Source organism: Felis catus, chromosome C1 (assembly GCF_018350175.1).
Source record: "Felis catus isolate Fca126 chromosome C1, F.catus_Fca126_mat1.0, whole genome shotgun sequence".
In the NCBI taxonomy this organism is placed as follows: Eukaryota; Metazoa; Chordata; class Mammalia; order Carnivora; family Felidae; genus Felis; species Felis catus.
Genome location: NC_058375.1, coordinates 136,181,149 through 136,207,991, shown reverse-complemented (window position 1 = coordinate 136,207,991; position 26,843 = coordinate 136,181,149). Strand labels below are relative to the sequence as shown.

The 26,843-nt window shown below is 37.1% G+C and overlaps 2 long non-coding RNA genes across 2 annotated transcripts in view; one reads left to right on the top strand and one right to left on the bottom strand.

Moving 5' to 3' along the window:
* LOC102900722 overlaps positions 1-14,671 on the top strand; it is an 89,856-nt gene extending 75,185 nt beyond the window's left edge. Inside the window, exon 4 of the long non-coding RNA XR_006583184.1 lies at positions 14,507-14,671. This is a non-coding gene — a long non-coding RNA (uncharacterized LOC102900722). The remainder of the gene's footprint in view (positions 1-14,506) is intronic.
* Positions 2,933-26,843, bottom strand: part of LOC123379143 — a 40,943-nt gene continuing 17,032 nt past the window's right edge. The window contains exons 2-3 of the long non-coding RNA XR_006583185.1: positions 6,866-6,927; positions 2,933-3,142 (exon numbers count right to left, since the gene is read on the bottom strand). This is a non-coding gene — a long non-coding RNA (uncharacterized LOC123379143). The remainder of the gene's footprint in view (positions 3,143-6,865; positions 6,928-26,843) is intronic.

The following is a 26,843-nucleotide window of genomic DNA, read 5'->3' as shown; positions in this document are numbered from 1 at the left end:
GGGCACACTGGGCAGAGTTTGCTCCTAACACTGTTAAAGCCCAGATACAGGTGCCATGAGCTTGCTGGTGTACAAGACTGGCCAACATCCTGGTTGTTTGTGTTTATCAGCTCTGACAGCTGTGGGTACACGAAAGGTTAGGGCTTGCTCCCTTTTTAGCTAGCTTAGGTGCCTGTGGACATGCTCGTATGTTGGGTTATCTTCCGACCCCCAGGGCAGGAATCATTTTGGAGGAACACCAATACCACCTGGAGCTACCTGATGGTGTGGTGAGGCAGGAGCTACTTTGGAGGGTGACCTGCCAAGGCAGGCAGTTTGGGTGGGGCAGATCTGGAGGGGACATCAGGGCAGCTCACATAGTGCTATCAAGGTAAATGGGGAGTGTTAGAACTAGCTCCCACAGGCATCCAGCTATCTAGGCTGCAGGAGGGCAAGCGAAATAGCACCACTAATACTTTTGTTCCTGGAGAAATCTGCAGATCCCTGCCGCTTTGGCACGTGTCCTAAAATTGGTCAGTATAGCTTCACATATATCCCAGCTACTGTTTTCAAGCTGTTTCTGTGCTGTACCTCCAGCACAGTTATTTAACATACTGGGACTCAGTTTCTTATTGCCCTCTGGGTCTCCTGGAGTTAAGCCCTGCCAATTTTCAAGGCCAGATGTTATGGGGACTCATCATCTTAGCATGTATCCCCAGGGCCAGAGATACCTGGTATGTGATCTGATCCCCTCGCTTCTCGGTGCTAATCCCTCTCATTAGTGGTCAGTCAGGCCAGGGGTTTGGTTCCTGACCACATCCCTGCTCCCCTTACCCTTTCTGACGTGGCCTTCACTCTGTAACCAGTTGTAGAAGGTCGATTCTTCCAGCATTCAGCTTGTTTCCGGAGGTAGTTGTAACATAAGTAGTTGTTTTGGTGTGTCCATAGGACAAGGTAAGCTCAGGATCCTCCTCCTCTGCCATTTTCCCTGCCCTTCTCTGAAATATCTAGTACTTTCATCAGAGATGTAGAAGTAAAACTTCTTGCCTGGCCTCCTTAAAAATTTTTTGGAAAGAAAGGAAGAAAAAAGGACCGTTCTCTATCAGTTCTTTTCACAATAATTACGTAAAAATCATCTCCAAACGTAGGGACTTATTTCTCAGTCACAATCTGCAGGTGTCCAAAGCTGGGCTAATCTAGGCTAGGCTTAGTTGGACTTTACTTCAGAATGTGGGCTGGATTCAGATCTGTCCCACACATCTCTCTTCCTTGGGCCAGCAGTAATAGGTATTTGAGGCACATTCTTTTCATACAATAATACAGGAATGTAAGAGCACAAGTCTGACAATGTAAGAATATTCTGAACATCACACCATCTCATAATCTAATATCCCATTGTCCAAACAAGTCAAGGAGTAGAAAAGTACATTCTGTCCACCATGAGAACATAGAACTAAGTTAGGGATAAGGAGGGAATAAATATATGCTGAAAAATAATTTAAATGACTACACGAACAAACCCGTGGATAACCAACTAAGTTTTCAAAGTAAGAAGTACCAGGGTAATTATTTCTAGGGGCTTTAGATTGGTCAAAATTGTCTTTAAAAGGCTTAGACACATGTAATTAGGGTCCTTTTGTGTCTTCAGACAGAAAGTGAGAATATTCTCTCCCTTCAAGGCCCTTAGCCCATACCCTCCTTGCCTCACTATAAACATTTGGTGCCAGAAAATCACCCTTGATTTATACCTCAGGCCACATAAGCTTGAAGGGAATAGCTTCTATTCTTTTATAAAAATTACTCCTTAATCTTCTAGCTTCTTCCCATCACTCTTCATACCATGAAACCGTAATCCACATAATTAACAGAAATCTCTAAATTGCTAAATTCAAAGCAATAGTGTTTTAAATCTGTGAACTCAAAGTTTAATTACTTTATGAACCATAACTGTGACAAATGGTAGAGATGCAAGGTTGAATAATACTCATGATTCCTGCTCTTATGGAAAGTACATATAGTTGGGAAGAGATACAGATAAGCTATATATAAAAACTTGCATGATAACATGAGCAGAGCATGATAGATAAGGGACGAAGGCATCAAAAAAGGAGAATTGGGCTTTTGGCTTTAGGAAGCAATATTTAAATTGATACCTAAAAGGTTAGTGAGAGATGAAGGATGGTGTGTGTGTGTGTGTGTGTGTGTGTGTGTGTGTGTGTGTGTGTGTGTTAGGATTCTCTAACCCAGAGACATGTATTGAACTCAGTGAATGTCGAATGTTTGAGTAGATTAAAACTGTAATGAATTTGTTGAATCAATTTATTCTTCCATTTGACAAATATTTACTGGTTTCCTACAATGTTCTCGATGTGTTTCAAGGTGTGGGAGTTCAAACAGCCAAAACACAAAACAAATAAAATATTGTGTGATAGTTGTAAGTCCTCTGGAGAAAATTCAAACAGGAAGGGCAATATAAGATGTAAGTAAGACTCAGATTTCATTTTAAATAATTTGGTCAAGGAAAGGCTAAGAGGGTGACAAGACAAGGAAGTAGGCATAGGAAAAGTAAAAAGGCTTGAAGTGGAATAGTGGTGAATTCCAGGCATAGCCAGGAGGCCTGTGTGACTGGAGTAAAGTACATGAGCAAAAGAGTGGTGTAATTTGAGCTTTGTTTTAATAACATCACTCAGCTTGGTGGAGAATAGGCTGTAGGGAAATATGTCCGTTAGCATAAAGGTAGTGACAATCTGAAAATATCAGAGGCTTATTAAAATTGTATTTATTGTTCACACAAACTCCAATGTTGATGTTCCTGGATGAGTAGCTCTCTTGGATCATGCTCTTCTTTTTTTTTTTTTTTATTTTTTTTTAAACGTTTATTTATTTTTGGGACAGAGAGAGACAGAGCATGAACAGGGGAGGGGCAGAGAGAGAGGGAGACACAGAATCGGACACAGGCTCCAGGCTCTGAGCCATCAGCCCAGAGCCTGATGCGGGGCTCGAACTCATGGACCGCGAGATCGTGACCTGGCTGAAGTCGGATGCTTAACCGACTGCGCCACCCAGATGCCCCTGGATCATGCTCTTCTAATTAGTGACATATGGATCCATACTCCTTCCATCCTGTGATGCAGTGGCCTTCCACAATAGATCTCCATGGTTTCTGAGGAAGAGGAATGTGAGAAGTAGGTACTGCATATTCAACAACCTCCACTTAGAAATGTGACCCAACCAGTTGCCTTCCATTGGCTATAATTATTCACATAGTTCCACCAATGGACTAGTAGGCTTGGAATTTTAGTTCTTGGTTCAGTGTCTACCTTTAAGTAAAATAGACATACAAGTCTAGAAATTTCTGCCATAGGAAACAAGAACAAAGGCAGGAAAACCAGTTTTGAGGCTATTATAATAATATATGTGAAATTTTTTTACATATATGAGAGAGAGAAACAGAGCATGAGCAAGGGAGGGAGGGCAGGGAGAGAGGGAGACACAGAATCCGAAGCAGGCTCTGAGCTGTCAGCACAGAGCCCAACGTGGGGCTCAAACTCACAAACCGTGAGATCATGACCTGAGCCAAAGTTGGATGCTTAACCAACTGAGCCACCCAGGTGCCCCAATTCTCAGACACTTTAATAGTTTAACATAGATTGTGGTGTAATATCTGGAAAAGGGATTTGAATTCTACCTCAGCTTCTTTCCAGTTATACAATATTAGGCAAGTTATTTAATCTTTTAAAGAAAGATGCATAGGGGCGCCTGGATGGCTTAGTCAGTTAAGTGTTGGACTCGATTTTGGCTCAGGTCCTGATCTCACAGTCATGAGATCTAGCCCTCTCCCTCTTTCTCTCTTTTAGGATTCTGTCTTTCTGCCTCTCCCTTGCTTGTTCTCTCTCTCTCTGTCTCATAGGTTAATTGGATTATTAATAAGTGTGTCACTTGATGTATATAATATATAAAACATGTGTTTTATATCACATGGGGCTCTGCATTGGCTCTGCACCGACTGTGTAGAGCCTGCTTGGGATTCTCCCTCTCCTTCCCTCTCTCTGTGCCTCTCCCCTGATCACACTGTCTCTGTGTCTCTCAGAATGAATAAATAAACTTAAAAAATCTAGTAGCATACATAGACCCCTCAGTGGGGGCATACATGGTATGGTAGAGTACAAAAATAGTGATTAAACATTATTGTTTTGAATATCATCACAGAAGCATTCCTGTTTAGAGTCATTCTTGTCCAGATTAGATGAGCTATAAGTCAAATCGCTTTCTACTTGGGGTCCTACTACAGTATTGTGAAAGTTTCCTTTTTGCGCTCCCTGACCCATGTGCCTGAATAGTAAATGGCACAATGAAGAACAAAAGCCATTTTGCTTCAGTGGATATGAACTCATCTTTTATCTGGATTAAATCCTTGTGAGGTCAGGGATAAACAACTGCTTTCTTCTAATAAGGACTTACAGCCTAAAAATGTCCGTCGGTCCGTTGGCCTTCCAGCCACTTCTGCATGTCCTCTAGTTGTCCTTTTGCTCTGAGTAGTGGTCCTGTTCTATACTGCTTAAGTGCTTAGGATGCCAACACTATGGAAATACCTTCTTAATTAGGAATCAAGTGTTAAGGCTTTGAAGGCTCAAGAGTTCAGGGGAGGTGTATGAGGAGGTATTAGGGCATCAGCATTGGCCCCCAGTGCAACAGAGCTGTATAGAGTCTGTCCCTGTTTTTGGACTGAACCTTGAACATTGTGCATTTGAGGAAGACTGAGACCTCTTTGAGTTTTATTCCATGAAGTAACAAGAATAACTGTCATAAAAAGATAATGACTAAAAAAATAACAAGCCTATTCTAAAGAAATAGTTTTCATCTCTCAAACTAATCCAGTGAAGATTAGAGGTGAATTTGTTAAGACCATAGATATTTCTCATTATTGCTTTGTAATTTAGCTCTCCTGCCTGGAATTAGTACACAAAGATGTGAGATATGGATAATGTCTATCTTTAGCATTCAATAATCACATTTATTATCAGATAATGTTATTTGTGCTTTATATTTTAAAGTGGCACAGAAAGTACTGAGTAAAAGAATTCATCAGAAGTGTTGACAAGATTTTTAATTCCTTCTGTTTCCTTTGATATTTTTCTTAAATAGAATATGTAAGCAATACAACCCATACGTAAAACACATCTCAGTTTATGTTTATTCTGCTTTTTATTGCACATTTGAAAATTAATAATTCAATGTTCTAATATTAGCTGTCATCTTAGCTGTGATAAAATTAATTATTCATCAAAATATCAAACAAATGGTGCCTTTTTTGTTTTAGATGAGAAATCGTTCTTTCAGCTTTGAGAAACCACGTTTGATTTTTTTCTTGTGTTTCGGGTCAAATAATATTTAAGCATTTAAGTTATAATTATAATGTTTTCATATTAAATATAGAAATCTGCATGTATCACAATTGATAATAAATTAAAAAAAAACTTTTTCTTTCTACACTTGGTTATTCCTCCCGTTGCTTATTTCTTGGCAGATAACATTCTTTAGAAAATCCACTAGAAGAGTCATGTTTTGGAAAAGTTGAATATAAATGATTTCTGTTTGGTTCTGGTCAGTGCTGTACTCTGCCTTTTACAGGCCAGAATTCACCATAGTGAAATGATGGGTGCAATAATCAGGGACTCTGAAAATTTTTTCTGAGAATAATATATTTCCTTTGAATCTTCTGGAAAGTAGGTTAAAATGTGATCTTAAAACACTAGTTTTGAAGAATCTTTATAGTTTTTATTGAGGATAAAAAAAAGCTTTGTCTCTTGTTAAATTTATATTTGTTTTGGGGTTCCTAGGATTGTGGGGGTAGGGGTGATAATAAAGTAGTTTATATAAATCCCACCTGTTTCAGGGATGTCTGAGTGGCTCAGTCGTTCAGGCATCCGACTTAGGCTCAGGTCATGATTTCAGGGTTCATGAGTTCGAGCCTTGCATAGGGCTCTGTGCTGACAGCTCAGAGCCTGAAGCCTGCTTAGGATTCTGTCTCTCTCTCTCTCTCTCTCTCTCTCTCTCTCTCTCTCTCTCTCTCTCTCTTTCTCTCTCTCTCTCTCTCTGCTCCCTCCCCCACTCAAGAATAGATAAACATTAAAAAAAAATTTAAATCCCACCTGTTTAATTTCCGTATTTGTTCTTGGGTAAGTCACCGGGAGACGTTTGTGATGCCTGGTAAAAGACTGCAGTTTGTACGAAGGCTTGTTCTCTTTACTCAGCCTGATTTTATGGACCAAATTTGTAAAAATAGGGGATTTATATGTTCGGGGCCCCACTATAAAATTCTATATCCTAAATCTTGCAAATCATACAGACTCAGGAGTCTAACATGTTCAGGTGTGCTAAGGAGTGAAATTGTCCTAGGCAAGTGTGAAGTTGTGTAAACTGTCTCTTTATGGTGAGTTTGCCCCTTTTTGACCTATTGCTGCAACTCCAACTTACCCAACATAAATTTGCATTGCTACCATTTCGGGTGCTTGTGAAAACATGGAGTCCCAGCCCAGTTTTAGATTCTATCGAATTCAATGAGACCAGAGCCCAGAATTCACTCTGTGAAATAAGGACGCCAAATAATAATGCCAACACGAGTGGTCCCCTCTGGGTAATGATCCTTCCTGGCCTGATAGTCCCACCATTACTCTTAATACTAATAAATAGACATTATTAAGCACACCCCCCCTTTAAGTGTTTAGGTTTGGATGCCCGACAATGTGCTCACCCTACCCATGGACCACACTTTGGGAGATGCATAATTTCTGCCTCTTGGTGAAGCACAGCCCCCAAGTCTACAATTAGCACTTGGAGGTTGTGGACTAGAAATGATTGTCAGATTGGCAATAAACTTCTGTACCTTGAAATGGTTGTCTTCTTTCTGGTGACTCTTGCCACTGTCCAGTTTGCTGTGTTCTTTTTCTATAAAAATGCATTCAAACCTGGTTAGTTTGTGTCTGAATTATCCAAATAAGCCTGCATTTTAAAGTTACTAGCATTCACCCTAAAATGTGGAGTTTTTGAGTCTGTAAACCTAGAAAAAAATTGTTTATATACTTTAAATCTACTTTGTGCAAAAGACCCTGATAAATCTGTCAATAGAAACAAAATAAGATGACACAATAGTCTATTTTTCCTCCTACTTTTCACAAAGTGAGTATCTTCACAGCAAAGAGAAGCAGTCCTAAAAGTTTTCCCTCATTTGCTAAAATTTGTTACAGTAATTCATTTATCACAAGTTTCTATATAAGGATAATATTTCAACAAAGACTCAACCTCCACTAGAAGGAAGGTAAGGTGTTAGGCCCTATAAGTGCCAAGTAAATAAATAAATAAAAAGAAAATGCAGTCCAATAATCTAGTACACCAAGTAGATATATTTCTTTAAATTGTGACACACTGTGGCGTCATGTGGAAAATACTATGGGAACACACACGATGGTTAATGCATTTAATTTTTATTCCAAAAAATGCAGCACTATCTTTTCTCACAGACATCTAGGTAATGAAACATTTTGTCAGGGAATCCATTAACAACCAATTCCAGTTGAGGACAGTAGTGATCTATTACAGTAATTTTTTTTATGAAGTTTTATTCAACCCGCATTTGTTGAGTAAGGACTTACTATGTGCAGACTCCTTTACTTGGCACTGAAGGTGTAGAATGATGACGTCCTATTCTCTGCCCTGTAAAACCTTAGAGGTGGCATACAACACACAAAAGAGAAGGTGGTTTGTATAAAAAGAAATTTCCTAGGGGCTGGGGAAAACGTGACCCTCTATAATTTTGAAGGTTATATTTCAGCTTAGACTTTTAACCTATTTTTCTGTGATAATTTTCTAACCAAAATATTAAGTATTCTGATGATAGACTAGATGAACAAATATCTTTATCTTGTGTTTTGTTTCTGATACAGACTAGACTATGGATCTACTCCCAATTCACTTTATTTAGGACCCCAAAAGTCTCCCCTGATGTAACTGCACTTCGTATCTCTGGGTCTTATGTGCAGATTTTACAACATGACGATTCTTATTTAGCTACATGATCCTTCATAAAGAGTCCTCGGGGTCTGTCATGCTCTGTAAACTCACATTAGATGGGAAGAACCTGGGGAGCAGAGACCTGATGTTGTGTAGGATTTTCTTATGGCCTTCAGTACATTGGACCAACTTTCTATTGGCTGGAACTGATTGGAGGGATTGAAGTGTCTCAAGAATCTGCAGTCCGAAATTATGGAAAAGTAATAAATCTGTCCACTAATTAAACATTTTGGTGTTACAGTATGCCAGCGCTATGATCTGGATTTTTATGTCCCCCTCAACTTCCTGTTAAAATCCTAATGCCCGATGTCATCTTAATTAATAGAGCTTTGGGAGGTGATTAGATCATGAGAGCAGAATGAAATTAGTATCCTTATCAAAGAGACCACAGAAGGCTTTCTCTTCTGCTTCTACCATGAGAAGGTTACAACCTGGAAGAGGGCCTTCACCTGCTCATGTTGGTATCCTGCTCTCCGACTTCCAGCCTCCAGAGCTGTGAGAAATAGGTTTCTATTCTCCAGAAGCTACCCAGTCTGTGATATTTTGGTACAGAAACCTGAACAGACTAAGACAGTCAGGTAGCTTGGAGCACACAGAAGCTACAAAGATGAATTAAGATACAAGTCAAACCAAGCAATTCTAGTTCATTCCAGGAATCACATCTCCAGTGACATTGGGTTAAAAATTGAACAAAATCCCACTTCAGCATTAAACATTCTCTTATTTGTTTCTTTCTCTTCTGGGGCAGATAAATAAAAGCTACAATGAGGAAATAATAACTAATAAAACAATATGATTGAAAAACATTTGTCTTACAGAGACAGGAACATTGCACATGTCTGTTATACAGCTTAAGTTCTCAGTACTACTAGTCGGAATTCTTTTCTCCTGTATATCCCGAGGGCATATAATACTCCATAATATTTGAAACTGGCGAGTCAAATTTGCTCGGGAAATTTCAAAATTACAAACTTTTTGATCCGAGTTTTCTTCTTCCTCTTAACCACATATATTTATTGAGCTTCATTTTTTGTTAGTATCAAAATCTATTGATTCACAAGATAAATATTGACCTGACCTTGCCTTCACCTCAGTTTATATCTACTTCTTAAGTCAATAAATCTAGAAACTGATCTGACAGCAGTCAATATTAGTTTAAAATTCTTAAAATAGCAGCTTTGCTCTAAGGTAATAATTCAGTATTTTATGGATTCTGCCTCAAAGAAGCAAAAAGGCAATGTAACTTACCAATTTGCTACATAACACTATTTCTGTGTCGTTGGGTTTCACTCATGCCAGAGAATATCTCTACTTTAATGCCTGTATATCTTCTAATCTCTGACCCGAAGTATTTGAAATACTTTATTCCACTTGCTGGTGGCAGTTGAATACCAGTGTCTTGCTTTGATTCTAATTATAATTAAGCTATGTAATTATTCTTCAAATGACTGATGCTTTCTGTTGGGCTCAGTTCCCTGTGGACTGAATTTTACCTGGAGGTATAATAAATATAGTCAACAGCCATACTGGACTTTGGAAGTTAAAGGCAATAATACATTTGTTACCTCATTAATCAGCTTGTTTTTATCTTTTCAAAGTCTAGGAGAAATAAAACCATGGGTCAAGATTTGCATATATTTATACTATAGATAAAGGAGGTAAAGCTTAGGGGCCTAGTCGTAACCAAAGCAATGTATTCTGCAATTTATTACTTTTTTTAAGGCCACAGCACTCATCTTTTACTTATACTATTTCTCAGTGCTTTGGGCGATAGATGACATACTCATACCACAGAATTCCATAATGAAATCTCCCAAAATGCATTTAAAGAAAAGTTAACTTTAATTTTCCTCATAAGTAACAAACAAGGAAATTTCATTTTGGAAATAGCTTATACCTAGTTATGTTCTAAAGAAATAGGTTGTGACATTAAAATGTATATAATTAGGGGTGCCTGGGTGGCTCAGTTGTTGGGGGACGGACTTGGGCTCGGGTCATGATCTCACAGTTTGGGAGTTCGAGCCCCGTGTCGGGCTGTGCGCTGACAGCTCGGAACCTGGAGCCTGCTTTGGATTCTGTGTCTCCCCCTCTCTCTACCCGTCCCCTGCTCATGCTCTGTGTCTGTCTCTCAAAAATAAATAAACGTTAAAAAAAAATGTATTTAATCAGACGATCATTTAGAGATTGTGCTTAAATGTCATAGGAATAAATGACGAGATCAAAACAAAAAAACATGTTATCCTATACAGAACATTTCAAAGTGTAATGTGAAACAGAAGTTAATCTTATTAAAAGTTTAGTCCATTCTTTGCGAACAGCAGTCTAACTAGAGAGAAATCATGCAAATTGGCCAAAGCATGCAAGGGAAATACAAATGCTTCCTGAAATACTGATACTTCACTTGAAATCACATTAGAAAACCTTTTGAGCAAAGCTAATAATCCCTCCAGTAAATTTTAGTTTCTGACAGTAGATCTACTACCTTGTTTACATTTACAGTTTTACATGTATGTAACATACTTTGCATATATGTGGCCCTGAAATTCATATAGTTACCATGACAAACTCATGCAAATGACTTTTGTTCCATGTAGATTTAGAAGAGACTCAGTAGATACAGGAACTAACTATAAGTCTTGATCATGACATGACATGATTTGCCACATAAGATGATTAGAGCCAGGTCATGAAGGAAAGCCTCATAGGTAATTAGAATGGTAAAGTTAGCATCATTCTTTCATTTATTAACTTTTAATCCCACTGTTCTTAGAAGTTGCTATTTCATTTTATCCCATACTATTTTTATAGTCTTTTCCAGCTCCAAAATTTTATGTTTATCCTGAATCTAGCATTATGAAAATATAAATACCTAACTGAAAAGAATTTAGACAAGGTCGTTTGAAACTATCAGTTACATAACTGTCAATGAATTGCATTTTGATAAGTTTAGATAAAATTATTTTCTTTACTTTTTATATTACTAACTCCCATCCAAAAGGTTTTTTAAAAAGTTGAGGGGACCTCCTCACCTAATTATTCAGCTCTCTTCTCCTAAGAAACTGAAAATGGTTAAAGAGAGACCGTTATTTCCAGAGAACTGGCATTTGAAATTCAACAAAATGAATTCTCCCCTTACCTAGAATTCTTTGTTTTTTGTGCTTAGTTTTGGTTAACAGAGAGTGCTGCTTACAGTATCTCTCATTTGTGTAAGTGAAAAATAACTGTTTTTATTACTTAAAATATTACAAAAAGGGACAATATGCTAAAAATATGCAGTGAACAAATATCATCTGTACAGACTGGAAGAGAACCTTCATAAATTAACCTTATTAGTGCATTACTGTAAGCGAATGCCAAAAAACCTCCTAATTTGCATTAAGATAGATTTTTCAGGTTGGCTGCATGATTTAATTAAAGAAAAGATTAAGAATCATTAAACAAGCTGCTCTACCTTGCAATAACAGAATTCATATCTGATTCAGGTTAACGAAAACACAGATGGTGATTCAGTAACTGTTGAGTTGCTGTAACAGAATGAAAATGATCCCATTAGTTCTCTGGAAATGTGAGGGAATTTGGAAATTAGTATGCAGATACATTGTATGGTGCTAGACAGCTTGGTCTGCTCGGATCATCGCTGATTATACTTTGTTTGGGTTGGCAACACTGAACTTAATAAATGAAAAAATGTTCCAGTATACCACAGTTGGAAACTGTTCAAGGTTGAAATAGGTGTGCAGGATTTCAAAAGGAGAGAGTTAAGTAAACAAATGTCAATCAATTCAGAGCTGGCAACTTTCTTTTTTTTTCCTTTAAAGAATATGTCTGTTCTTGAGAAGCAAGTGTCATAAAAATGGAAACCCTTTACTGGATACATATGTCTGCGTGGTATTTATTATTACAAAAGTATTTTAAATGCACAGGATCACTTTGAGAGAGATGTGTAAGCGTTTTAATAGCTTTTTTTTCCTGGCAGAAATAGAAAAAATTCAGTCACTATGAGGATTATTTTTCACAAAAAGAAATCAATATAATTCTGATGGAAAATGTTATGACAGGATAAAAAAAAAGTGTAAATATAATGGCTATTGAAAGTTTAAAGGTGTCAATAAGGACCACAAAGTAATCCTCAAGGAGCCTTCTGGGAAAGAACAACTTAAACAAGTAGCAGAGTCAATCACAGCAGCTGACAGAAATAGCCATTGCATTCAAGAGCTCAACGACACACATGGCCTCCATTTTTAACACCTGGTTCTCGCCATCAGTCTGAGTGCTCAGTGTCTGACCCTTTGGAACAAATCTGCATGATGGCAAAAGCCCATCTGGACAGAGTCCGAGTCAGGAAGCAAATGACCCTGGTCTGTTAACTTGTTACCAAAAATGGAGGTGAGACGTTCTAGATAAGTCTTCTCAGAATATTGAACTGCACAAAAAACTTTATCCTACATAAGCAAATTGCATTAAAACATTAAAAAAATTGCATCAAACAGTAATGGACATCCCCGACTTTCAATGTGATAATACTAATCTTACAGACATAACCCCCTTTTCAGAATTAGCACAACAAATTTTAAGCAGGCTGACTTTTCTCTGGCTATCCATGTATTTCACTGAACTTCTAAAGAGACTATTGCCATTTTTTTCTAAACTTACTAGAAGAACTTGAATCTATTCTGCATTTTAGACTAGAACACTTAGCAACATCTAAAAGTACGCATGTTATAAACATGAGTGTCTTAGTTACAAATGACATCTCCCCTACATCCCCCATTATAAGCCCTTTTTCTGGCTTTCAAACTAGATCTCTGAGGAAATCATACTATTAAGAAGAAATGCTACAAAATGCTTTCTACACAGTGCAGGATACAAAATCAGTATCCGATTATAAAGGTCTTGATACACCACCATTCCTTTTAACCACAACTTTAACTGCTTGATCTTTAAAAAACAAAAACAAAAACAAAACAAAACAAAAAACTCCAGGGCACCGTGGTGACTCAGTAGGTTTAACATATGACTCTTGATTTCAGCTCAGGTCCTGATGTCACTGTTTGTGGGATGGAGCCTTGCATCAGGCTCTGTGCTGATGGTACAGGAACCTGCTTGGGATTCTCTCTCTCCCTCTCTCTCTGTCCTTCCCCTGCTCACTCTCTGTCTCAGATAAATAGATGAACATTAGAAAAAAATCCATTATGGTTTCCTGCTGAAACTATACATACTTGATATGCAATATATCAAGAAAGACACTGGGCACATGAATTGTACATGCAGTGGATGGTGCTATTTTAAGTGGAGATGCTTAAGAAAAAATCTCGATCAAGTTGCTATTTGCCACTATACTGCAGTACTGTCCCTGTTTGGGATCTAAAGGGAGCCACCTTCATGCTGAATGTACAATGATCTGTTTAACTACATTTAAACTTGATTACCTGAAGAGTTGCAGTCTCCTCCCACAATGTTCAGTAAGGATTCCAACTACTTTTTTTTTTTTTTTTTTCCTTGTATGATGCCAGTTTTATCTATATGTCTGAATATTAGGTAGAAAGGTTTGAAGCCAGTGGAACAGATTTTGAAAAGTTGATACATGGAGATTTTGTAAATACTATTTACAATTAACCCATTTCCTTTAACACCAGAGCCTATGTGGTGGCAAATTGGTAGTTGCTTTTTTTTTTTTTTTTTTTTTTAATTGTTGTGAAGCTGTTTATAGGTGTTGCAGTACTAGCTTTGCAATAGCTTGGAGAAAAGTTGATCTATAGAAATTAAAAAAAAACAAAACAAAACAGTAGGCTTGTTTTATAAAAAAGCTTCACCATAGGATTCTTTATAATAAAAATATTAATTCCTGGTGGCTGTAATTTATTTATAGAGTAAAGCAAACATTTACCCACATTTTAGGTAAACTTTCCCATATGACAAAGTTGAGTAAATAGATAGAACTTTGTGAAATTTGATTAATACTATTTTGTTTAAAAGGCCATTAAGATTAAAACTTAAATACCAAGTCTGTTGAAAAGAAAGGCTCAATATCACCTTTAGATGAGGTGCATTTACTCATCATTTCTTAAATCAACGTTTTAAAATTATCTCCTTTATTCCACATTAGAAATAAAGACATTACTTTATCAGTACTGCTGTTATTACTTTCACCAATTATCAAATTGAAATTTAAGTAAATTACCAAAGTTTGCATAGCTAAGCAGGATTTGAACATGGCACTTCTGATACCAAATTCAGTTATCTTCCCCGCAATAAATATTAACCCTAACTAATGTAATAATTGTAATCTTTACTATACTTCTGACTTCATGGAGCTATGTAGTTGTAAATAATGCAGGTAAGGGGCATTTCTGTATTCAATTTGTACTGTGCCAAATTGATTTCAACTTGTTGACATGTTGCCTTGCAAAGTGTTCTGTAACTTGTTTCTCACATGTGTGGTCTATTTTTCCAACAGTGCACAAGAAATAGAAGTACTGATCTTGGTCACCAGTGTGTTCAAGACGAAGAATGAATGCCTCTGGCACAAGAATCCAAATCCATACAGGAGAGGAATCAAGGTTTCCACTGGAGAGAGCCTGTGTTTACTCATAACAAATAAATTATGGAATATATTCACTTATCAATTCCTAATTGAACACATTGTTTCCATTATGTGGTGGGGAAGCATTTCTGGAGAGAAATCAAGACTCTGTTCAGAGAAAAGAAGGCCCTGAGCTACTAATTTTTCAGCAACCAAGTTAATCTGCCTACCTGCCCTGGAAGAAATTCTGTTCTTATTCTTTTCCAGAGTAGAGCCACTGTTCTACATGCTCTGCTTAAGACTGATGTGCTCTTAAATAGAATGAATTTCATCTACTGCAGAGGCAAAGTCTAAAAATAAATTAGTGGACGGGGGAGAAAGTGTTCAAAGAACAAATTATGACTATCCATAGGAGATAAGTAAAGGCAGGGGAAGGGAAGGAGCTTAATGGAGAAGAAAGAGGAGGAGGAAGAAGAGAGGAAGGGAAGAGAGTAATCAAGGTGCAAAAAACAAAAAATGATTAATTTAAAAAACTCCAAAGAGGAGATGGGGACAGGTTGTGAGAAGACAGATGGGCAGATTCTGATGATCCATATGCCAACACGAAATTATCACGAATTTAGAGTTTTCTCTTTTCCACAACCAACATCCCACCCCTTTCCTCTATCCGCTCATGGAAATACATAGACTTAAAAGTGGTTAAAAAAGTGGTCCTTGTCAGGGTTCTTGTTTACTCCCCAACCCACAGACCAGCCCTTGAATACAAGGTGTGACAGCATAATCATTAGATTAGCACCGTCATCAACAACAGACTACCAAGGGGAATGAAATCAACGGCAGTAATTTTTACAGGCAGACTAGAGGTACATCTAAGAGGTCTGTGTGAAATCCTTAAATATCTTAAAATGAGCCAATGTCTTGGTACTTTTTTTATTTAGGTCATCTCCTATTTTCTAACTATAATTTCCTCAGGGGTCAAAAAAGGATATTAATATGTAAACAGAAAGCAAATCTAGCAAATATGATCTTTATGCATATATTTTAGGTTTCTTCTGTAGATAGCATCACAAAGGGCCAAAGCTTCAACATTTCTATTCCCTCCTGCATTATGTTACTCTACACACTTATGAATCCATAGCTGCTGACTGCCACAACTCCCTTCAAAATAGAGGACTCCATGGAATCCATAGAAGGGATTCCTCAGTGAAGTCTCAGCCTAATGCTGTGCTGACTGCATTGTCATACGCACTGGTTAGGTGTGTAAATGTGACATCAACATGGAAACAAGTGAACTGAATAATTGAAGACAGAATGGAATTTGTCATAATATGTACAAAATGCTGTTATAAAATATTAAGCATTCAATACGTATTAGCTATTGCTAATTTTTTTTTAATGTTTATTTTTGAGAGAGCGTGAGCAGGGGATCGGCAGAGAGAGAAGGAGACAAAATCTGAAGCAGGCTCCAAGCTCTCAGCACAGAGCCCCATACAGGGCTCAACCTCACGAACTGTGAGACCATGACCTGAGCTGAAGTCAGTTGCATAACTGACTGCACCACCCAGCTGCCGTGCTATTGTTACAGTTTTTATTATTTAAGAAATGTGTATGAGGAATGATGTAGAATGATATGAGGAATCTTGTGGATCAGTATAAAAATTAAAATTTTAGACATGAAAACTTTCCTTTTTCTCTCCCAAAGACAACTCATCTTCCTCTAAAATCTGAAGTCCTTCTGAATGGCAAGTTGAGAATTTTCAGTGTCATAAAATGATCATATTCTCTTTAGCCTGCTTTGTATTTGGGGAAAATGAGGTTAATTTAACTGGTATACAACTATTTTGAAAGATTACGATGTCTGAGTCAGTCATTTTCCTGGGATGGAATTGGATTCATTTTTAATGAACACTGAGTAATGCCATTCAAACCATTAGTTTCATTCTTTGTTTCTCCTTACTACATATCATGACAGTAGATACTATAGAACATACATAAAAATAAAACGGGATATTAGAAAAACTTCCTGGAGACATTGTTTGAACTGGGGAATAACTGTTGCAACTGTTATAAATCTAAGACACAGCTAAGGAAAGAATTAGCAACTTCCAGTGACAGCTCTAGTTAATAAAGAATACAACTCTACGTATGTCCTAAAGATTTACAGAGCCTGTGGCAATATGATCATTGTACTTTCACATGAGATGTCTCCTACCATTGTGAGGTGCTTTAAGGGTAGGTTAATTTATCCTAATATGCAACGGAGAATATTGTAGAAACTGTACCACACTATTAACATACTCTAAAGCACAGTTCTTGGTCCATGGCAAGTAACTAGTATGTATTGATTACTGTGCATGCTTTAAAATTCCGGAATGGGCATAATATTAAGAAAATGTATTTTTTCTTCTAATAAGAAAAAATAGATTAATGAAAACCAAGGATTTTTTTTTATACAGTCTTGTTTTGAAATTTACAGCACATATTCAATTTGAGGTCTTTTATGAACTTGAATAATTTGGTGTAATTCAATCATTTTATAGATTGCTACCTAGAGATCAGACAGATTTTAGTGAACTTTTAAAAATCATGGAGCTAAAAGTCTATAATAATTAGAATTAAAACTAAAGTTACAAAAACTTACATAGCCAGATCAAAAGGTCAAACTGACAGTTTGATGTAGTCAGTGACAGGCCACTCAAAAACCTTTAAAATGGTTATCCAGAACCTAGTTACCTGATTCTTGGAGACTCACCTTTTCTTTGGGATTCAAAACAGAGTCAAAGTTCACAATTAAGATAGTATTGTATAGAGAGTTTTTAAAAGAGCCTCTGAACTGCTGTTAAACACTTCTCCTGGGAGCTGGGTTGGGTGTGGTTCCTCAAGCCTAGAAAAACCTTATTTACATAAGGATCCTTCTTTGAAAGGGAACAATGGTGCCTGTGGCTGTTTAGTAACTGTGTTGGCCCCCTAGTCTTGTGCCTGGGTACAGGTTGGGGCTGCACTTCCAAAGTGTTCCTGGGCGGGAGGATGTGAGTAGTCCAGCGTACCCAATGGGACCCATCTGGAAAAGAGGGCCTACACGTGGCTTTTGGGATTCCTGTCGGAGACCAGGGCAAGTCCCAGTAGGGCATGGACCCCAGCAAGGAGAGTTTGGGAGCAGTGGACTTTGGAAGACTAGGCAGTGAGGAGGAATGACAAAGGAATAAAGACACAATATCCATGCCACAAAGCATTGCCAGAGGAACCCTGCAGGCAGGAAGAACTAGTAAATGTGCCTGTGGAATGACAGCTTTACAAATCTGCCCCCCAAGAGGGTCTCAATGCTGATAGACAAAGGTACCTGCCACACCGGGCTAGACTATTCCCCATGATAGTTTGCATCTCAGTTTGATCTATGAAGGGTCAGAAGTAGCAGAATGCTAGAGGAGGAGAAATGGATGGCAGGGAAAACCAAGTAGAAGCCCGTGCGGTGCTACTTTTTCCTTTGACCGCAAGTAAGCCCTGGCCTGGGGGAGAGAAGATTTAGTGCCAGATCAATTTAGGGATCAGGACTATGACAAAGCATGAAGGTTCTATTTTCTGAATTGAGACTAGGTTTGTGACTGAAAGCACCCAGAGGACTTTTATCAGTGAAGGCCCAGAGGGGAAATGGACTTGCTGGAACTTCTCTAGTGACTGGGAAAGGCTTTCTGTGACTAAATTTGAAAGGGATAGTGGCAGCCAAAAATAAAGCTGTAGTTTGCTTATGTTCCAAACATTCTACCTGAGCTTATAGGACTGTTTACTAATGCAATTTCTGAGTGTATAGAAAAGTACACATCACATTTATTGATATTATGGTATTAAGCCATAAAACATTTCCAAAATAATTCAATAAATTTTGCTATAAGACTAGAAACCTATTTTCAGGTTCTTCTACCCCTTTAGCTAGTAGGAATCAATACAACTACAGATTAAGTTTTTTTTTTTTTTTAGAGCAGTGATTCTCATTTGGGGTGATTTTGTCCTCCAGGGATATTTAGCAATGTCTGGAGACATTTTTTATTGTCACAACTGGAGTGGGGTGGTGTTGCTGGCATCTAGTGGGTAGAGACCAGGGATGCTACAAAACATCTCACAATGCATAGGACAGCCCCTATAACAAAGAATTATTCAGCTCAAATGTCAATAGTTTCATGACTGACTTAGAGCATAGTTAGGTAAGTATTGTAAGTTAGCCAGCAAGGCTGAGAAAAGACACCTTGCATAGCTTGGATATTTAACGAATGAAATCCAGACAGGCAATACACTATCTTCCCACATTCTCACTGGCTACTTCTTGTCAGTTCCATCTTGTAGCACTTCTTTCTCTGATCTGTTCTTTGAGTACCTTAGGACTCATGAAGACTTCCCTACTCCTGGGTCCCTAGTTAGTGTCATCTCTTAACCAATTTTTGAAATAGACTAGATAAGATGATCATTTGGGTTCCTTCCACTTCTGACATTGCAAGACTCATGTATTTACCAAATTTTTGACAGAAATCCACAAAGGGGGAAATAACAAAATAAATCCACACATATATCCGTTCGTTATAAAAACAAAAGCTCTAGAAGGAATGTGCCTGAACATAATAAAAGCCATATATGAAAAATACACAGCTAACCTCATACTCAGTGGTGGAAAAAACTGACAGCTTTTCTTCCAAGATTGGAAACAAAGATATTCACTCTCACCACTTTTATTCAAAATAGTACTGGAAATTTTAGCCACAGCAATCAGACAAGGCATCCAAATTGGTAAGGAAGAAGAAAACTTGTCACTATTTCAGATGGCATGATACAACACATAGAAAACTCTAAGGGCTCCACCAAAAATTAGAAGTACTGAATTCATTGAAGTCACAGGATACAAAATCAATATACAGAAATCTCTTGTATTTTTATACCCTAGTAATGAAGTAGCAGAAAGAAATTAAGAAAATAATTCCATTTGTAATTGCACCAAAAGAATAAAATATGTAGGGGAAAAACCTAACCAAGGAGGTAAAAGATCCATACTCTGAAAACCATAAAACACTGATGAAAACAACTGAAGATGATAGAAACAAATCGAAAGATATTCCATGCTCCATATTAGAAGAATTAATATTGTCAAAATGTTCATATTACCCAAAACAATCTACAGATGCAATGCAATGTCTATCAGAATACTTTGGCATTTGTCACAGAACTAGAACAAATAATCCTAAAATTGCTTTGGAATCACAAAATAGTCTAAATAGAAAAGCATTCTTGGGAAAGAAGCACAAAGCTGGCTGTAGCACTATCCCAGATTTCAAGATATCCTGCAAAGCTACAATAATCAAAACAGTATGGTACTTGCACAAATATAGACACATGGATCAATAGAACAGAACTGAGAGCCAGGAAATGACATCCCCCCCCCCCCCTTACGTGGTTAATTAACCTGTGAGGAAAGAGGCAAGAATATGCAAGGAAGAAAAGACAGTCCCTTCAATAAATGGTGCTGGGAAAACCGGACAGAGTAAAACCAGACCATTTTCTTACACCACACACAAAAGAAACTCAAAATGGATTAACAATCTAAATGTGAGAACTAAAGCCATAAAACTCCTAGAAGGAAGCAGCAATATCTTTGATATCAGCCTTAGGAACATTTATCTAGCTAGGTCTCATCAGGCAGGGGAAACAAAGGCAAAGATAAACTACTAGGACTACATTAAAATAAAAAAGCAAAAGAAACCATTGACAAAACAAAAAGCCAACCTATGTAATGGGGGAAGATATTTGCAACTGATATATTCATTAAGGAGTTAATATGTAAAAATATATAAAGTACTTTTTAAAATTTAACACCAAAAGACCCACAAAAATTGGTTAAAAAATGAGAAGACCTGCCTAAATAGAATTTTTACAAAGACATAAAAATGACCAAATACGTGAAAGGATGTTCAACATCACTAATCATTAGAAAAATGAAAACAAAAATCACAATATCACCTTACTCCTGTTGGAATGGCTGATATCAAAAGGAGAAGAAATAGGGTTGACAAGGATGTGGAGAAAAGAGAATCCTTGTGCAACATTTGTAGGAATGTAAATTGGTACAACAACAGTGGAAAACAGCATTCAGTTTCCCCCCAAAATAAAAATATAAATACCATAGAGTCTTTAACCCCTCAAAATGAAAACACTAATTCAAAAATTACAGCATTATTTATAATAACCAAGACAGGAAAGCAACTGAACAAACAGACACTTAAATACAGAGAGCAAACTGGTAGTTTCCAGAGGGGAGGTGGGGGGGGGGGATGGGTGAAATAGATAAAGGGGATTAAAAGGTACAAGCTTCCAGTTACAAAGTAAATATGTCACTGAGATGAAAAGTACAGCAAGGGCACCTGGGTGGCTCAGTGAGTTAAGCGTCCGACTTCGGCTCAGATCATGATCTCACAGTTTGTGGGTCTGAGCCCTACATTGGGCTCTGCGCCGACAGCTCAGAGGCTGGAGCCTGCTTCAGATTCTGTCTCCCTCACTCTCTGCCTCTCTCTCTCTTTCTCAAAAATAAATAAACATTAAAATTTTTCTTTTACATAAAAAAAGAAAACTACAGCATTGGTGATATGATGATACTGTAATAATATTATTTGGTGACAGAAGGTGACTATATTTATTATGGCAAGCATGTATAGAGTTGTCAAATCACTATGTTGTACACCTGAAATTAATGTAACATTGTATATCAACTATACTTCAATAAAAAAATACATGAATAATTTGATACACAAAACAATTCATAAGAGTAAATTAGTATGGATTTTCCAATACATGTTCCAACTTGATAGATTTAAATTTATGTAAAATATAATACTTCTCCCTTTTATTCTAATATTCTGATTTAAGGATGATGTAAGGGGTGAGCTTATTGGTTCCTGTTATGGTTTCTGGAAGCTAAAAGATATTCAGTAAATGTTTGTAATATGAAATAAAATATTTACCATTGTTATTGAGGAATCACCTTTTGTGATTCTTTCTAGATACATTTTTTCTGGGAGGAAATTTCCTTCCCTTTACTCTGGACATATTTCCAAGCAAGTAGAATTATTTTCCTATAAGCTCAGCTCTGAAATAATAATCAGGGACGAGTGGTCAGTGAAATCAGTAGCTACTCTCATGTAATAATTGCTTGAGCAACCTGTCTGCTTGGTAAGAAAACTTTGGCTAAACTGATGAGATGGTCTGTACATAGATAGCTACACTTCCATTTAGTGAAGAACAGAATTTGGAAGATGAGCACAGAGGGAAAATTGAAGCTAATCTAAACATACTTTACATGAAATCTACTAAAAACCTCTTCTCTTTACTCTCACATTTTTCCTGATTTATTAAATACATAGGGAGATTTGTGACTCTTCTACTTGAAACACACTATTGTATTAAAAAATTTACCACATGAAAAGAAATCCAAACCATTTCATGTCTAAAGATGCATTTCGACAAAATGGAGAGATACCATTAATTTGAAATAATTTTACAGTGCACCTGGGTGGCTCAGTCGGTTCAGAATCTGACTCTTGATCTCAGCTTAGCTCATGATCTCATGGTCTGCAAGCTTGAGCCCTGCATCAGTGTACAGCCTGCTTGGGATTCTGGCTTTCCCTCTCTCTGCTCCTCCCTTACTTGCTTCCTCTCTCTCTTTCTACCTCTCTGTCTCAAAATAGATAAACTTTTCTTTTAAAAATTGAAGTAACCTTGAGAGGAAATAATGTCACCAAAATGTCCCTTCTGATGCTAAAATGAAAAATTCAGTGTTTATGAAAAAGATGCTCAACATCGCTAATCATTAGGGAAATGTAAGTGAGAGATCATTTCACACAAGTCAGGTGACTAATATCAAACAAACAAATGTTGGCTGGGATGTGAAGAAAAGGGAATCCTTGTATATTGTTGGTAAGAAAGTAAAATGGTACAACCACTATGTAAGACAGTATGGAGCTTCCTCCGAAATTGAAAAGTAGAGATGCTATGTGATCCAATAATCCCACTGCTGGGTATTTGCCCAAAGGAAATGAAAACACAAATTCAAAAAGATATGTACCCCTTATGTTTATTGCAGCATTATTTATAATAGCCAAGATATGGAAGCAATCTAAGTGTTCATTGGTAGATGAATGAAGAAGTTGTGTTTTATATATAACTCTATATATAGATATGTCTCTCTATCTCTACATATGTCTCTCTAAATATCTCTCTATGTCATATCTCTACATATGTCTCCTCTAAATATCTCTCTATATAGGTATGTCTCTCTATATATAATATATAGAGACATACTATATATGTAGTGGAATAGTACTCAGCCACAAAAAAGCATGAGAACTTGCCATTTGCGTTAACAGTGATAGACCTCGAAGGTAAAATGCTAAATGAAAGAATTCAGACAGAGAAAGACAAATACCATATAATTTCACTTATTTGTGGAATCTACAAAACCAAAACCAAAACTGAACCAGAAATAGACCCATAAGTACAGAGAACAGAGCAGTGGTTGCCAGAGAAGGGAGGGTGGGGTAATGGGCAAAATAGGTGAAGGAGATTAAGAAATAAAGTCTTCCAGTTATAAAATTAATGACAGAGATTAAAAATACAGCATAGGAAATATAGTCAATAATATTGTAATCATGTTATATGGTGACAAGTTATAACTACACTCATGGCAAGCATTAAATAATGTATAGAATTGTCAAATCACTATGTTGTACATTTGAAACTAACATAACATAGCATACAATTGTATACAGTACATCTATACTTCAATATTTTTTTAAAAAAAATTCTTTTAAATTCCTTTAAAAATTTTTTTAAAAATTGAGCTTAATCCAGAAGTAACCATGTAAGAACAATTTGATTTCACGGTGTGAATTATGCATAAATTTATTTGCACTCTCAAATAGACTATCATCATTCAATCAGATAAGCTTTGAAAATGCTAATCTTCCTTATCTGTTCCTGTCCCCTCCTCTTTTCACCTTTCCCTTTCGTTCACTGCCCCCCCCTTTCCTGACATCACTTATTTTATATTTCAAAATTAGTTGCTGTCCTAACTTAACTAAGAACATGAAATCCATGAGCTACTTAATGTTACCCTGAATTGCTAAAGTTCCATGTACGTGCTAGGTCGACAGCATATAGCTCATGGGTCTTTCTTTCTCTAAATAACAATATTTTTTTGTTTGTCCTTTTGTGTTCTGTTACTCGGCATTAGAGGTATTGTGGCACATTACTGACTTGCACCATTCCAGTCAGATCACACATAATACAGTACAATTCAGCAGGAGTGATCATAAAAACAGAATTATCTTTCACCCTAGGAGGTTTGCCCTTCCTGGTAAAGGTTGAAAGAAATGTATGGAAGCTCGCACTAATGCTGCTCGCAGCTTAGGAAGCTGTGAATACAACACAACTTTAGTAAGGACAGCTCACTGGGCATTTTTGAGGAGATATAAGTAAAAAGTACCTGCCAGCAAAACCCATAATAATGGAGTTCCATCAGTACCTAAGTCTTAAAAATACCAGCATTATCCAATTGCTAAAGCATTTTAAGATAAAACACTGAGATTTCAAATTCACAATGCATCTTTTTGTTGTTTTTATTTCAGTCTTCCTTGGGGAGAGGACAACACTCACAAACATTCATTTATCTTAATAAGATTGTGCTTCCATAAAAAACAAAAAAACAAAAAAACAAAACATTAATTCTAAAATGAGTTTAGATGGGACCTAAGGATAGAGGTAGAGTAAAACTAAAACACATTGCCTCTTTCCCCACAATTTCCCCTTTCTGCTCAGGAAAAATAAAAAAAGGATACCCTCCATCACCGTGACTACCTCAACAACAATGGAAAAAAGATAAACGTGATATAGAAGCCAAGGATAGAAAACGCAAGATTCTTGTGTAGCTTGTAGTTTTGCTGGACTGCTAGGTCTTCGTTTTCATTACCTAGAGATAGTTCGGGAGAGACAGTGTGAATGGGCAAAATTTAAAGAAAACTATCCAACTTAGAAATAGATTAAGCATGAATAGCTGCCTGGGTCAGAGGTGATCACAGAAAAGCTAGTGGGAGAAGTTTCTAGCTACAGTGACATGATCTCAGTGGACAAGGTAGAAAGAATCACTTGGGCTTTCCCCATCATAAAGGATCCTACTTTGGGCCGGGTAGTGAAACCATAGAGGTAGCAGCTAATAATTAAAATCAAATGAAGCTAGGGGTACCTGGCTGGCTTAGTTGGTAGAACATGGGACTCTTCATCTTGGAGTTTTGAGTTTGAGCCCCATGTTGGGTGTAGAGATTACTTAAAAATAGATCTTTAAAAATAAAATCAGGGAAGAGTGCCTAGGTGGCTCAGTCAGTTAAGTGGTTAAACATTGGACTCTTGATCTCAGCTCAGGTCACCATCTCAAAGTTCAGTTCGGCCTCATGTTGAGCTCTGTGCTGATAGTGCGGCATGTGCTTAGGATTCTCTCTTTCTCCCCCTCTGTCTGCCCCTCCCCTGCTGGTGCTGTTTCTCTCAAAATAAAATAAAGACACTTAAAAAAATCAGGGGTGCCTGGTGGCTTAGTCAGTTAAACATCTAATTCTTGATTTTGGCTCAGGTAATGATCTCATGTTTCATGACAATTGAGCTCCACATTGGGCTCTGCACTTGGCATGGAGCCTGCTTAAGATTCTCTCTTGTGCACTTGTGCACACTATTTTTCTCTCTCAAAAAAAGAAAAAAAATCAAATGGAGCTAAATGTCTCAGGTAGTAAAATGGAATTTATTATAATTGAATATAAGGAGAAAATAAATAAGATAACATCTTTAGAAGTAGAAAAATTGGGAGAGCACATAAGAAACTCCAGATGCTACGTGACCTCCTCTCCCTCAGCTGTGAACATTGGTGCCATAGGGCATCCTAATATATTCCCTATTTGATGCAGATTCTGGTTCAGGAAATCTGGGGTGAGGCCTGAGATTCTGCATTTCTAACAAGCTTCCATGTGATGCTTATTCAGCTGTCCCATAAATACTTTAAGTAGCAAAGAAACAGAAAAAATCAATAAGTGGTGGCTCCGGGATAGAAGCAAATGTTTTAAGTTTAATCAGGAAAAGATAGAGGGGTGACAGGGGGAAAAGAGGAGAGAGTATTTGACTCGTTCAAAGTTCTGGATCATTCCTTCTATGTTCCCAACTACTGCTGTGTCAAAATCTCAGAAAAGAGCAGAATCTACAACCTCCAGCAACACATACATAGCCCAGCTGAGCTCTGCTTTCGCCCCTTCAGCCCCATACTTCATCTATTACAACTATAGAAAAAGCACATTGTAGTTCTGAGGTGAAAACAACCTATCCTTAAATAAGATGCCAAAAGGGCACAGGAGAACTTACCCATATTGGAACAAAACAAAAGCTTGAAATAAAGATTCTCTGTTAAGCCAAAGCAAGGAGAATAAAAAGAAAGACAAAGACAAGATGTAAAAATACTTTAAAGTAAAAAATAAAGGAATATAACATGCAAAAAAACACATGAAGATCTCAGTCTAGAAGAAAATATAACACAAAGGTCAAAATAACATAAAGTTCAAAATCATGTTTCCTATGAGTGGTTCACACTGCAGAGGAATTTAAACTGGAGCTATTCAGAGATGAGGGACTTAAACAATTAATTGAAAATTTGTGTAGCTAAGAGAACATCACTACAAATAAATGTAAAAAAAAATAAAACAATGTGTACATGACCCATATTCCTAACAGCAAGGGAGGCTTCATAAAATCTTTGTGACTGTACAGAAGAGATAAAGATACTGAAGAAATAACAATATTAACAAAGTCATGAACATACAGACAATATAAAAATACTTAGTGTTACCAAATTAGAGATGGGAACATATAGAAGTGCTCAATGAGTTAACAGAAGCTTCCAGTTAACGATGTTTAGTCATATACACAAATTTATGTCTGGTTTTATCAATTCAGTAAAAAGATAAACTGAAGCAAGTTAAATGCATATGCTGGGTATTGCTAGATTATCCTGTATATAGATTAAATATAACTGAAGGCAACTACAATTGAGCAACCTACAGGCATAAACACTAAAGACAACTAGCAAACAAAGCAAACATAAAGTGGACAAGGCCATTTGAGTACATCCTTCTAGGGAAATTACTGACAGATGGGCAAACAAGAGGTTAATCTAAGAAGGACACAGAAATATAATGTAAGAAAGCAA